Source organism: Miscanthus floridulus, chromosome 13 (assembly GCF_019320115.1).
Source record: "Miscanthus floridulus cultivar M001 chromosome 13, ASM1932011v1, whole genome shotgun sequence".
Lineage (NCBI taxonomy): Eukaryota > Viridiplantae > Streptophyta > Magnoliopsida > Poales > Poaceae > Miscanthus > Miscanthus floridulus.
Window position 1 is genome coordinate 37,397,939 of NC_089592.1, and position 15,533 is coordinate 37,413,471.

The 15,533-nt window shown below is 45.0% G+C and overlaps 2 pseudogenes; both read left to right on the forward strand.

The window, feature by feature from the left end:
- The first annotated feature begins 5 nt into the window (after positions 1-5).
- On the forward strand, positions 6-3,755 carry LOC136499740 (receptor-like protein EIX2; annotated as a pseudogene).
- A 3,224-nt stretch (positions 3,756-6,979) lies between these two features.
- On the forward strand, positions 6,980-9,863 carry LOC136499019 (receptor-like protein EIX2; annotated as a pseudogene).
- Positions 9,864-15,533: the final 5,670 nt, after the last annotated feature.

Here is a 15,533-nt window from a genome sequence, read left to right on the forward strand (position 1 = left end):
AAACATTTGTATCTTTGACCATCGATTTTAAAAAATTTAGATAGGTTCATGACATGCAATTTACGTTTTTAGATTCACTATGAGAAATAATTTCATAGTATATAATTCATATGTTGTGAAACTATAATTTTTAAAAAAAATGAATGGTCAAAGATATGGTTGACTTAGGACGAAGCTAATATGACATGTAAAAAAGAATAGAGGGAGTACTAGCTTTGGCTTCACCACTGTTCATATTCTTGTCCTTATAAGAGGTGATTTTGTAGCAGGAGTCGGTGAAGAAAAAAAATGCCTTCACCGGCTCTTCATTTTGGGTTGATGGGGATTGAGGATGGAGCCAGAGCTGCCCTTCATTTTTTTTTTGACAACAAACAGATTTATATTAGCAGCATGAAGCTGAAAGTATGTTTACAGCTTGCATGTTTACACTAGTCAGTGCAACCGAGAACGGGCACTGATGATGATGATGCAAATAAGAGCACGCAGGCTCAAGAGTGGAACCAGTAGTAGAGAGAGCCTGCCTAGCCAGGCTGTCAGCAGTTGAGTTTAGGTTCCTACTGATCTTGAAGATCTGTGCATGGCTCCAAGCAGAGCAGTTGATGAACAGCTGAGTGAAAAACTTGATTCTCCAATCTGGAGGATGAGTGTGGTCATTTAGGCTAAGGAAGTCCACCAACTGCTGGCAATCTGATAAGAATGCCGTATTGTTGAAATTGAGGGCGTCATTCAGAACTGCAGCGAGGGCTAAGGCAGCCGCCTCAGCCATAAGCACAGAGTGGGTGCCTGACATTTGCGCCTTGATATAGATCGTCTGCGCCAGGCTGTACCTGAGTGTTAACAAAGAGGATTCCGAGACCTGCCATCCTTGGCGGTAGAGATGGATGATCCAGAGCAGTTGATGCATCTACATAGCATCTGACTCCAGGGATAAGTGCTGGAATTTGGAGGTTGGGCCTGTTCGTCGGAATGTTGATTTCTTCCTGGGTGCGGTGGCCGATCTGGTTCATACCTGCAGCAGAGTTAGCTATACCTTGGGTATTGTGGCTGACATGCCATGGTAACACTGGGCAAGCATCAGTGTGTGTGGGAGGGAGGCGGTGATCCCTATCCGTCATTCCTGAGGGCTGCGGCTCAGTAGGTGGTTGCTGAGAATCATGGAGCGCCAGGAGAGTGGCAGTATGGGCTGCCACAGCATGGTGTGCCTGCCAAGGCGTCCATGACTTTCGCTGGAAGTGAGTGTCATTTCTGGCCTTCCATAGATACCACATAGTGATTAGGATTCGGTTAAATAAATCATCAGTGGAGTTGGTAATAATAGCCTGAATGGTTAGTTGAATTCCATCATTTTCCTGCGAAAGATTGTCAGTAAGTAGAGGTGGATACATGGAGAACCAAACTGCACGAGGCAATTGGCAATGGAAGAAGAGGTGGGCATCATCTTCAACCTGCTCCGCAAGCTGCACAATGTTTATCAATATGAGTGGAGTACCTTGCTGCACAATCAGCAGTGGCATGGGCCCTTCGGATGAGTCTCCAGGTGAAAGCTTTAATAAGTGGTGATAAGTGTTTGCTCTTCCATGTGCGCTGCAGAATGTTGTTTGCCTGTGGCTGGATGCTTCTTGATCCTTGTTGGGGTAGTTGGACAAGCTGCTGCTGGCTGAGGTACCTGTAAACACTTTTAGTAGTGCACAGACCATTCTTAGAGGGAGTCCATCTAAGAATGTCATACTGATCACTGTGCACAGGCTGAATATTTGTAATAGCCTGGAGTACCTGATCATAAAAAACATTGGCTATGAGGTCATCATTCCAGGAGCCAGAGTTAGGGAGCCATAGGTCAGAAATAGTAGCAGGCAGGGGAATGTTAGTGACAGATAGTATTAAGTGGTCATGAATAGAGTGCCACAAAGGACACCAAGGAGTGGACCAAATGGAACTGTTACCCAATGCTTTCAAGTCGTCCAGTCGCTGCATGTAATTGGTAGATTGATCCTGCACAGAGATCCTGTTTGACCTGCAAAATAGATGACCAGAAAATGGACCGCGGCCCCATGGCATTGGCAGTCCAGAAGGAGCAACTGTGGAAGTAATTAGCTTTGAGAACAGCAGTGAGAAAAGAGGATTGAGGGTGGAGCCAGAGCCGCCACAGTACGAAACGGGCCCTGTGAAGGCTGTTGTGTGAACACCGGACTAAAGGCTCCCACGTGCCTTGACTATGCCATTAGGACTTGTCATCGAATTGAATTTGTTGCTTGACTTGTACCACACAGGTCCGGGTGGTGTCTTGGTTCATCCACTCAGAGCAGATCCATTTATTGCTCGTGTGGACAAGAAGATGAGAACCTTCAGCATCTAGCAATGGCGCTCCGAACAAGGAATCGATCAAGTTTTCTGCAAGCCTTCTTTCTTCTGTTGCTCTGCACATCCACATCCCATGGTACCGAGGAAGAAGCAGGCTCACTTCTCCGGTGGAAATCTACGTTGTTGCCCGCCAACGGCGGGGACGAGCCATCATCCCCTCTGCTCTCATGGTTGGCTACCAAGCCGATGTGCTCCTGGCGTGGCGTCATGTGTGACGCTACAGGCCGTGTTGCCGAGCTGAGCCTTCCTGGCGCTGGCCTGCATGGCACGCTCAAGGAAGCAGTAGATTATCTAACATCCTGGACCTTAGCAACAACAGGTTGTCTGGAATGGTACCATACCTCAGCATCAGGAAATTGCATGCCATCTCCTTGGAAAATAATAGATTTGAAGGGGTATTTCCTCTGGCATTCTGTCAGCAGGCTTCTTTGGAAATCCTCGACCTATCAAACAACCTGCTATACGGAGAACTCCCTCCTTGCTTGTGGAGCTTGCAGAATCTACAGTTCATCGATATGTCAAGCAATGCCTTCTCTGGGAATGTCCGAATATTGGCAAACTCCAATTTATCGCTAGAATCAGTTCACCTGGCGAATAACGGTCTCATGGGAGAATTTGCACCTCTCCTTAAGAGATGCCCAAGGCTAACGATCTTGGATAGGTGCTAGAAATCCCTGGCTAAGGGTGCTCTGATTACGATCGATCGAAGATGATCCGTGGGAGCATCCCATGGCAATTATCACAACTGTCTTTCCTCCAGTTGCTAGATCTAGCAGGAAACAGCTTGGTAGGTTCTGTGCCGAGAAGTTTAGCCAATCTGACATCCATGATGCAGCCAAAAACAGAGTACAACATACCCTTGGAAGTCTGGTATCAAGTTTTAGACCATGCTGCCAGCTATTCATACACCGAGCGAATTAGCATAAACTGGAAAAGGCAGTATCATACCTTTGAAGCAACCATTGCTCTTATGACAGGCATCAGATTTATCAAGCAACAATCTCTCTGGTGAAATCCCTCCAGAGCTGGCAGCTCTTGAAGGTCTCAGATTCCTAAACTTGTCAAGAAATCATCTCTCTGGCAGTATTCCGAAAGGCATTGGTAACTTGGTGATTTTGGAGTCCCTCGACTTATCTTGGAATGAACTCTATGGCTCTATTCCTTAAAGCATTTCAAAATTGATGTCTCTTAATTCACTGAACCTTTCCAACAACCATCTGTCAGGTGAGATACCAACAGGCTCTCAACTCCAAACACTTGTGGACCCATCAATTTATAGTAACAACTTTGGGCTGTGTGGTTTCCCACTGAACATAGCATGTTCAAATGGTTCAAGCCCTACGCCAGAACTAAGCAGCCAGAGCCAAGACCAAGAGCTTGAAGTGTTAAGCTGAGATTACTCCGTATTAGCTGGGCTGACATTTGGATTTTGGTTATGGTCTGGACCACTGCTTCTCCTCTATCCTTGGAGGGCTGCCGTCTTCCACTGCATTGATCATATACAAGATGACGCTGTAGAAAAGTTTTTCAGAGCCTAATATCTTTATGTTACACGATGAGAGATAGATAGGGCTTGGTTGGATTGGAGATACTTTGCTGGAAACATTTGGTCCCAATCTAAAATTGCATAAGAGCAGGATCTTTTCTGGTGAAACACCCCCCAGTGTATATATTTTTTTTCCTGCATTGTTCTTTCGTAACCACTCTTATGGTTGTGGGTGCAGACATAACCCTGATTGCATTTATGTGGCAAGGTTACCAACCTACAAAACATATAATAACACGATAAAGCAAACGGTTTTCTCATCTAGTGACCTTCAGTAGCGGACAATACTGTAGTCAGATTGACTTTGTCCTCGCAAGAAGAAAGGACAAACGAGCATGCTTGGATTGCAAGGTGATACCAGGGGAGTGTGTTGTTTCTCAACATAAGCTTTTGGTGGCAGATTTTCGTTTTCAGATGCGTGCCCGTAAGGATAAACAAGCTAAGATTGAAAGAACAAAGTGGTGGAAACTGAAAGGGGAAGACGTCAGAGGTATTTAGGGAAAGGGTTATCAAAGGGGGCTCTTGGAAGGAAGAAGACGACATAAACAATATGTGGGACAAGATAGGCAACCAACATTCGGAAGGTAGCCTCAGAGGTGTGTGGAGTAACCAAAGGAAGGAGACGTGAGGCTAAAGATACTTGGTGGTGGAACGAGGAAGTCCAAAGGGCTATTAAGGAGAAGAAAGAATGCTATAGACACTTGTACCATGACAGGAGTGTGGACATCATAGAGAAGTATAAGGTGGCAAAGAAGACTGCAAAGCGAGCTGTAAGTGTGGCAAAGGGTAGAGCGTACGAGGATCTTTACCAACATTTGAGTACGAAGGAAGGAGAGAAGGACATTTATAGGATGGCTAGGGTTCGTGAGAGAAAGACACGGGACTTCAACCAAGTTAAGTGCATTAAGGATGAAAGGGAGCATCTCTTGGTAAAGGAGGATGAGATCCGACATCGATGGCAAGAGTATTTTGACAAATTGTTCAATGGTGAGAATATGGACACAACCTTTCAGTTGGATGATTCTTTTGATGACACCAATAGGCGCTTTGTGCGGAGAATCCAAGAATCTGAGGTCAGAGAGGCGTTGAAAAGGATGAAAGGAGGTAAGGCGATGGGACCGGATGGTATCCCAATCGAGGTGTGGAGATGCCTCGGGGACATAGCTGTAGTATGGTTAACCAAGCTGTTCAACCATATTTTTCGATCGAACAAGATGCCTGATGAGTGGAGGAGAAGTATATTGGTACCGATCTACAAGAATAAAGGGGATATTCAAAGTTGTACAAATTACCGAGGAATTAAGTTGATGAGCCATACTATGAAGCTATGGGAGAGAGTTATCGAGCATCGCTTGAGAGCAATAACGCGGGTCTCTATGAACCAATTTGGTTTCATGCCCGGAAGGTCAACCATGGAAGCCATTTTCTTAATAAGATAAGTTATGGAGCGGTATAGGGAGAAGAAGAAGGACCTACACATGGTTTTTATTGACTTAGAGAAGGCTTATGATAAAATATCAAGGAATGTTATGTGGTGGGCGTTGGACAAACATAAAGTCCCAACGAAGTACGTCGGGCTCATTAAGGACATGTACAACAATGTTGTGACTAGAGTTCGAACAAGTGATGCAGACACGGATGACTTCCCGATTAGGATAGGACTACATCAAGGGTCAGCTTTGAGCCCTTATTTGTTTGCTTTAGTGATGGATGAGGTCACAAGGGACATACAAGGGGACATCCCTTGGTGTATGCTTTTCGCGGACGATGTAGTGCTAGTTGATGAAAGCCGGACAGGAGTAAATCAGAAACTAGAGTTATGGCGGGAGACTTTGGAGTCCAAAGGTTTTAGACTTAGTAGAACTAAAACTGAGTATATGAGATGTGACTTTGGCACTACTACTCGGGAGGAGGAAGATGTTAGTTTGGAAGGTCAAGTAGGGCCTAGGAAGGATATCTTTCGATATTTAGGATCAATGATACAGAGGGACGGGGATATTGATGAAGATGTTAGCCATAGAATCAAAGCAGGGTGGATGAAGTGGCGGCAAGCGTCTGGTGTCCTATGTGACAAAAGGGTACCACAGAAGCTAAAAGGCAAGTTTTATAGGACGGCGATTAGACCTGCTATGTTGTATGGTGCAGAATGTTGGCCTACGAAAAGACGACATATTCAACAGCTAAGTGTCGCGGAAATGCGTATGTTGCGTTGGATTTGCGGTCATACAAGAAGGGATCGAGTTCGGAACGATGATATACGTGAGAGATTAGGGGTAGCGCCAATTGAAGAAAAGCTTGTCCAACACCGGTTGAGATGGTTTGGACATGTGCAACGGAGACCTCCAGATGCACCGGTGCGTAGTGGAATCCTAAGTCAGGATAGTAACGTGAAGAGAGGCAGAGGAAGACCGAAGTTGACTTGGGTAGAGGCAATAAAAGGAGACTTGAAAGGATGGAATATACCCAAAGACTTAGCCTTAGATAGGAGTGCTTGGAAGACAGCTATTCACGTGCCTGAACCTTGATTGCTTCTGTTGGGTTTCAACTCTAGTCTACCCCAATTTGTTTGGGACTTAAAGGCTTTGTTGTTGTTGTTGTTGTTGTTGTTGTTGTTGATAAAGCAAACGGTTTACTGGTTCAAGTCCTCAGTAAATGCTGCGTCCAACTGACATATCATCATTGGCGATTTCCTCAAATTACAAACTAGAGAAGTATAACAATTAAAAAAAACGTTCTTATTGTCACCTACCTCAATGAAACTAACTACAGCTAGACATTGTACATTGCTCATTATGGAGGGAAGCACCAATGCCTCCGTTCGATCTTTTTTCCCATGACATGGCCAGGCCATTATACCTTATTGGGCAGAACAGACTTTACAAAAGGTGCATGACCGCATGGAGCAACACTAGCAGGCACGATGTAGCCTATCTTACATTGTTCAGTTGTACTGTACAAGCCACAAAAGTTTTTTTAATGGTCCCGGGGAGAGCGTCCCCCTGAATTGTATTGATATAGCGTGGTATAACCCTGTTTGGTTGATGGTTTCTGCTGATAAGCCGGCTGATGCTGTTTTGTTGTTAGAGAAAAACACCGTATCATGGTTGATAAGCAGTTCAAGCGAACAGGGCATAGCGGATAACCATGACACTTACCTAGCTAAACTAGGCTTTACATGTCACCAGCCCCAACACAAGGGCGAAGATTTTGAGCCTGTTTGGCATGGCTTTAGCTATGGCTTCACCAATGTTCAGTGTCCTTAAGTGGTGTGATACTGTAGTAGGAGTCCGTGAAGAAAAAAACTGCCTTGGAATAATAGAACTGCATGTCAGCCTTCACCGGCTTCATTTTGGGTTGATGGGATTGGGGGTGGAGCCATAGCCGCTACAGTACCAAACGGGCCCTGTCAAGGTTGTTGTGTGAACACCGGACTAAGGCTCCCACGTGCCTTGACTCTGCCATTAGGATTTGCCATTGAATTTATTGAGGCTTGACTTGATTTATCCACTCAAAGAGCAGATCCATTTATTGCGCGTGTGGACAAGAACATGAGAACCTGCAGCATCTAGCCATGGTGCTCCAAACAAGAAATCGAAGTTTCCTGCAAGCCTTCTTACTTCTGCTGCTCTGCACATCCACATCCCATGGTACCGAGCAAGAAGCAGGCTCACTTCTCCGGTGGAAATCTACGTTGTTGCCGGCCAACGGCGGGGACGAACCATCATCCCCTCTGCTCTCATGGCTGGCTACCAAGCGGACGTGCTCCTGGCGCAGCATTATGTGTGACGCTACAGGCCGTGTCGCCGAGTTGAGCCTTCTCAGCGCTGGCCTCCATGGCACGCTCAGTGCCTTAGGCTTGGCTGCATTCTCGGCGCTCACTAAGCTTGACCTCCGCAACAACATCAGTGGCAGCATCCCAGCAAACATCTCCAGCCTGACGTACGTTGACCTGTCGCAGAACAGCTTGTCCGGGAGCTACCGGACACCCTACCGTCGACGAGCCAAAGGATGAGGTACCTCAACCTGTTCGCCAATGGATTGTCGGTCGCTCTCCAACATGTGTGACATGCGGGTGTTCGATGTGGCAAGAAACAAGCTCACTGGGGTCATTCCTCCGGATCTGTTCATGAATTGGCCAGAGATCACATCGTTCTACGCACAGAACAATTCCCTCGCTGGAAGCATCCCTCCAGAGATCAGCAACGTATCCAAACTACAGACCTTGTTTCTCCACCGCAACAACTTATATGGTAAAATCACAGTGGAGATTGGAAGAGTAGCAAGTTTGTGGCGTTTCATGTTGTCATGGAATTCCCTCACTGGACCGATTCCGCGTTCAGTTGGAAATCTAACAAGTCTTGTGCTTCTGGGAATCTTCTGCAACAACCTCATTGGGAAAATACCGCTAGAAACCGCCAATTTGACGGCACTGGAGTCCCTTGATCTTGACACCAATCAGCTAGAGGGTGAGGTGCCCCAAGCCATCTCAGCCCTCCAGAGTCTTGAATTCCTCGACATTAGCAACAATAAGTTCTCTGGTGTAATACCATACCTCAACACCAGGAAGTTGCTTGCCATCAGCTTAGCAAACAATAGCTTCACTGGAGTATTTTGTATAGTGCTTTGTCAACAGTCGTGTCTTCAAATCTTGGACCTATCAAACAACAAGTTATATGGCAAACTCCCCCGCTGCTTGTGGAACATGCAGGATCTACTGTTCATTGATTTGTCAAGCAATGCCTTCTCTGGGAATGTCCAAATGTCAAAGAACTTCAATTTATCACTAGAATCAGTGCACCTAGCGAATAACAGTCTCAGTGGAGGATTCGCACATGTCCTTAAGCGATGCAGAAGGCTGCTGATTCTGGATCTTGGTGAGAACAAGTTTTCTGATACAATTCCTTCATGGATAGGATTTAGCAATCCCTTGCTAAGGGTGCTCATATTACGGTCAAACATGCTCCATGGGAGTATTCCTTGGCAGCTATCACAGCTCTCTTTCCTCCAGCTGCTTGATCTATCAGGCAACAGTTTTATAGGTTCCATCCCTAGAGATCTCTCCAATCTAACATCCATGATGCAACCAAAATTGGAATTCAACATACCTCTGCAAATCAGCTACCAAATTCTACATCATCTTGTCTTATATATATACACTGAGCGGGTCAACATAAACTGGAAGAGGCAATATCATACTTTTGAAGGAGCCATTGCACTTATGACAGGTATTGATTTGTCAAGTAACTATCTCTCTGGTGACATTCCTCCTGAGTTTACAAAGTTTGTGGGTTTCAGGTTCCTAAACCTGTCAAGAAATCATCTATCTGGCGGTATTCCTAAAGACATTGGTAACTTGGTGATTTTGGAGACCCTTGACCTATCTTTGAATGAACTCTCTGGCTCTATTCCTTCAAGCATCTCAGAATTGATGTCCCTTAATTTGCTAAACCTTTCCAACAACCATCTGTCAGGTGAGATACCAACAGGTTCTCAACTCCAAACACTTGTGGACCCGTCAATTTACAGCAACAACTTTGGGCTCTGTGGTTTCCCACTGGACAGCATGTTCAGATGGTTCAAACTCTACTGCAGCACTGTTTGGACACAGCCATGCCCAAGAGATTGAAGCCCTAATCTGGTATTACTCTGTATTAGCTGGGCTGACATTTGGATTCTCGTTTTGGTCTGGGCCACTGCTTCTCTTCAAGTCTTGGAGGGTTGCCATGTTCAGCTGTGTTGACCATATACAAGATAGGGCTGCAAAATGGATATTCGCCATCTAATCTCCATTTGATGTGGTACAGAATCATAAAATAGTTAAAGTCCCGTCTGGAGTGGGAGTGTTAATTTGGCTGGAATGTTTCAGATCCAAATCAAATTTGAATAACATAACTTTCCGTTGAAATGCCCTAACAATATAGTAGTTTTCCCTGTTTTATTTTTTCTCTACTATTCTTCTTTTGCAATACTAATTACGGTTCAAACTCTGATCGTGTTAATCTGACATTAGGGGTGTGTTTGGCAGGGATTGGACTACTCTAATAAACGTTCCTAGAGAGAAACTAATTCTATTTCTCAAGTGAAACTGGTTTTTCTAGCTTCTGTGTAAGAAAATCCGATGAATGTTTCTGGTCATGACTAAAATTTCAGAATCGTTTTGCAGTGTTTCTACTGTTTCTCTAAAAAATCAGTTTTCATAGGGACTCGGGCCTTGTTTAGTTTCTACCCCTAAAGTTTACTCCCTATCCCATCGAATGTTTGACACATGCATGGAGTATTAAATATAGACTAAAAAATAACTAATTGCATAGTTTGCGACTAATATGCGAGACAAATCTTTTTAAGCCTAATTAGTCCATGATTTGACAATGTGGTGCTACAATAACACATGTGCTAATGACGGATTAATTAGGCTTAATAAATTTGTCTTGCGGATTACTGACGGATTTTGTAATTTGTTTTTTTATTAGTATCCGAACACCTCATGCGACACTATATATGACACATGAAATGACACCCCAAAACTTTACACCCTGGATTTAAACAAGGCTTCAAATGTTTTTTTTGGAGAAATATTTTTGGAGAATCCCTACCAAACACACCTTAGCCTCGATTTACCTATCAAATATTTATTGGCCAGCACCAGCATTTTTAATTTGGAAACAAGACATCCGTGGTCATTAAACTTATTCACTAATATCATTAAGCTCCCTCATTAATATCATTAAGTTCCCTAAACTATCAATTTGAATTTTTGTTGGTTCATTCGAGGTCCTCTAATCACTGTAAGTTAGGCTAGTCACTGTACCAAGCATCTGTGCTTCGAAAGTTCTGCCGTTCCATGTGAAGACAATTCCCTGATGGGAGCTTGGGAGATTGACAAAAATGCAGTATCTGCAGCAAGTTGTCAGGCATGATATCATGCATACTTCAGCATCATCATCCGGAATTTAATTGTCATTTCCTTAGCAAACAATAGCTGTTTGCTAAGCTGAACCAGAGCCAAGAGCTTGAAGCGCTAATGCTGGTGTTACTCCGTATTAGTAGGGCTGACATTTGTTTTTTCCCGGTTATATATGGCAAAAAAAACTTGTTATAGTCTGGGCCACTGCTGTTCTTGAGAGTTGAGGCCTTGGAGGATCGCCGTCTTCGGCTGCATCGATCATATATGATGAGTGCATTAATTACGATTTTCAAAATATAATTTCTGTAGATATGATTTTTTATGTGGCCACCAAAAAATTCCAAAAATATAATTTATGTACGATACGATTTTCGTCATATAGACATAGTTTTTGTTCCACCTCAATCCACATGTGTTAGCATAGATTGGAGTGAAACTTAAATTAACTTACATTCTAATCTACCTCAGCACATGTGGATTGAAGTGAACATAAGTATCCAAACAAACTCTCACGTGGTGCGACCACGCCGGCTGATGCCATCTGGGCCAGGGCCGTGTTTGTTGAGGCTTGAGGGTGTTGGACTGAGCATGTGCACTTTTAAACATTCAATAAAAATAGTATAATTAAGTTGTAAAACTCACATTGTAATCATCCAATAAATAGTGCAATCAAGATAATTTAAATAAATAAGGCACGGCTATAAGCAATGAAACACTAGAAATATGAATAAATTATATCTAAATAACTTCAAATAGAGCACAATGGATAGATAGCATTTTTTGAAAAAAAAAAATCAAGACTAGTTTCATATCTTTCTGATTTAAAACAAATTACTTATGGATTTTTATAGATTAAATAGGATTTCTATTATTTTAGAAAATAGAAACCCACCTTTGAAACTAGCTAGAGGACCAAATTTGCATGGCTGTTCCACTAAAGCCCCAAGTACAGAAAATGTGATTTTTTTAAAGTATTAAAAAAGTTTTTTTTTTTGCGAAACCGAAACTTTATTAAAACTTAAGTAATGTCTTTACAAGATTGAGTGGCAATCCACTCCGGAAAACAAGAAAAAAAACACCTAACACTCCCTAGACCTAATAGCAAACTGCGCTAAATCATGTGCCAAATTATTCTGATATGAGAAAATTCAATCCTACTCAACTGACCCCAAACCTTGCACGCCCCTTCAATGAGTTGCCAAATCGACGATCGATCACGAGTGTTCTCTTTGAGTTTGGTGACCACCGAATGACAATCTGATTCCAGGATCATCGGAACCTCCGGCCATCTCTGTGCCAGATGAACACCTTCCAGACAAGCACGCGCTTCAGCTTCCTCAGCATCCCTGCAATGGAATATGACACGCCAGGTGGTTAGTTTCAAGTCTCGCAGCTTCGCCTGTCTGCAGATTGAAGGCAGCATCAACATTGATTTTGAAAGTACCCAGGGGTGGAGGACTCCATATCTTCTTAACCTGATTCATTGCCGGACCTTTCTTTTACTCAGTCAGTATCAGACTGCGTTTGCCTTTGTTATCTAGAGGGTCTCCCTGTTGCCGGATAGTGAATAGTGAGTGCATGTAACGATTCAAAAAGATGACAGAGCTCCCAATACAAGCTGAAGTCCCCTCATGTATAATTTTCTTCCGTATGTTCCAAGTATGCCAGAGAAGCAGAAAGAAGCTAGCCAATGCCTCCATGGAATAGTTGAGAGCAATCTGTAGCAGCCACTCTGGCCCACAGACCAAATAAGATCCTGCTCAGAAGGCAGAGAGCAATGGCCTCTCATTGCCGCCAGGACTGCAGCAGCATGGGGGCAGTTGATGACCGCATGGTAGGCATCTTCAGCTTGAGAACCACACAGCTGACAAATATCCTGCTGCTCAAGATGACGGTGCTTCTTATTGACACGAGTAGGCAAACCATTGTTGACAATTTTCCAGATAAAAACATTAACCTTAGAAGGGACTTTAACACCCCATACCTTCTTCCATACCGCCCGACCCTGTTCTGAACTTGAGCTGCTACCAATCTGACCGACACCATACCCATTCCAGACAGCAAGCCTATATGCACTTCGGACAGAACAAACCATTTTTCTCATAATGCCAAGCAACAAAATCAGAAGTACTAGACGGCAGCAGCTTGATCTTAAAAATCTCTGAAGCATCACAAGGAAAAAAGTACCTGCGCATGGCTGTTTCATCCCATGTACCATTATCAATCAGGTGGTGCACCCAACAAAGTCTGCACGCTCGCTTTGGACCAATTGGTTTCAGGCCGTGACCTCTCGAGAGCCAATTGTTGCGCCATATTTGAGTGGATCTACCATCACCTATCCTCTTGATGACGCCGAGCTTTAACAATTCCAGCCCATACTCAATTGCTCTCCACGTTCGGGATGCCTCTCCCGCAAGAACAGAATCTAGCAACTTGCCCTTAGGGAAGTATTTTGCTTTAAGAACTCTATTAGAATACAAATAGTCTAGAATGTGATAAGTCTTATACGAAGAGTCATGTATCCCCTATATAAACTCATGTTCAATGAATAGAAAGTGCTCAGTCTGGCAATAATCATTCTATCATGGTATCAGCTAGAAACCGATCCTCTCCCTCTCTCTAACTCTTCCTCTCCACCTTCTCTTCCCTGTGTGCGCCTCTGCTCCTCTTCTCATGGCCGATGATGACACCCAGGCTGCCGCTGCTCTGGCAGCAGCCATAGTTGCTGCTCTTCCCCCACCTCCCGCCCCAAGCATTGCTTCTGCCCTCGCCACCATCAATGTCAAAAATCATATCCCCTTTCCTCTAGAACTTGATCCACCCAATTACTCAACTTGGCGTGAACTCTTCCAAACTCTCGTTGGCAAATTTGGCGCCTCCTTCCACATCGATGGCACCCCAACGCCCGAAAACCCCGATGCTACCTGGTTGGCGGTTGATTGCTCCATCCGTTCCTTGATCTACTCCTCGGCATCACCTCGCGTGATGCGGCTGATCATGGAGAATGGCGCCTCGGCTCATACCATCTGGACCAAGGCAGCCAACCTCTTCCTCGACAACAAGGCCTCACGAGCAATGACTCTTGAGGCCAAGTTTCGTGCTCTAACTCAGGGCGATCTTCCTGTGCTTGAATTCGCACAGCGGCTCAAGGATCTCGCTGATGGGCTCGCTGATCTTGAACAGCCCGTCAACGACTCTACGCTGCTGCTCGCCCTTCTTCGCGGCATCAATGAGCCCCTCCGTGGTATGGCCTCCATCCTAAAGACGAAGACTTCGCTGCCCTCATTTCTTGAGGCCCAGTCGCTGCTTGCCTTGGAGGAGTCCGAGCTTCCGGTGTCCACCTCAACCACTGCCTTCACTGCGCCTCATGGTGCATCTGCGCCTCCTCGTGCTCCACCACCGATGGCGGCCCTCGCTGCTGCCCCTGCTGTACCAGCCCCTTCATCCTCTCGTCCCCCGTCTCGGCCATGGGGGCGTGGCAGGGGGAAAAGGACGGGGAAACAACTCTTGGCGTGCCCCTCGTCCGTGGTCCAATCCGTGGAGCGGCTCCTTCCAAATGTGGCCGATGCCAGGCCAAGGTATCCTCGGTGCCCACCCAGGCGCTGGCTCGTTCCAGGCGCCTCGTCCACCACTTTCGGCTGCTCCACTGGGTGCTGCACAGGCACATCTTGCTGCTCCACTGGGTGCTGCTGCTTCCCCGCCCAGTTACCTGTACAACGCTTACCCGTCCTACGGTCTTGGCAGTACCCTGGACCCGTCGGCTTCCTGGAATCAGGCTGCTCTGGCAAATGTCTTCAACACAATGACTCTACAGCAGCCCGATGCGAATTGGTATATGGACTCGGGTGCGTCCTCTCATCTTTCTTCATCTTCTGGTAATCTTTCCAATATCAGCCCCTCTCTTCACTCCAATTCTAATATACTTGTTGGTAATGGCACCCGTCTACCTATTACTTGTTCTGGCTACACCTTACTTCCAAATTCACACCGTCCTTTTCACCTTTCTAATGTTCTTGTGTCACCTCAACTCATAGCTAATCTCATTTCCGTTCGCAAATTTATCGCAGATAATTCATGTTCAGTTGAATTTGATCCTTTTGGTTTATCTGTGAAGGATCTCCAAACCAAGACGGTGCTCCACCGCTGTGATAGCTCTGGGGATCTTTACCCACTCCTTCCGACGTCCACTTCACATCCTCGTGTCCTGCTCGCTGCCCTGGAGACCATTTGGCACCGGCGATTGGGGCATCCCGGCAACCAAGTTCTCTCCCGCTTGCGAATAAATAATTCTATTTCTGTAATTCCTAGTGAGCATGACACCTCTTTGTGTCATGCCTGTCAGTTGGGTCGTCACACTCGTTTGCCATTTCCTACTTCTATGTCAAGAGCATCTAAACCTTTTGAATTAATTCACTGTGACTTGTGGACGTCTCCTGTTATAAGCATATCCGGTTCCAAATACTACCTTGTGTGTTTGGATGATTTCACTCATTACTTGTGGACTTTCCCACTTAAACTGAAATCTGAAACATTCAACACTTTGCGAAACTTTCATAGCTATGTGCTCACTCATTTCCATTGTCGTGTCCAATTTATTCAAAGCGACAATGGTCGCGAATTCGACAACAATGCTGCTCGCTCTTTTTTCCTTCAACAAGGTATTCATCTTCGTCTTTCTTGCCCTCACACATCCCAACAAAATGGCAAAGCCGAACGTGTCAT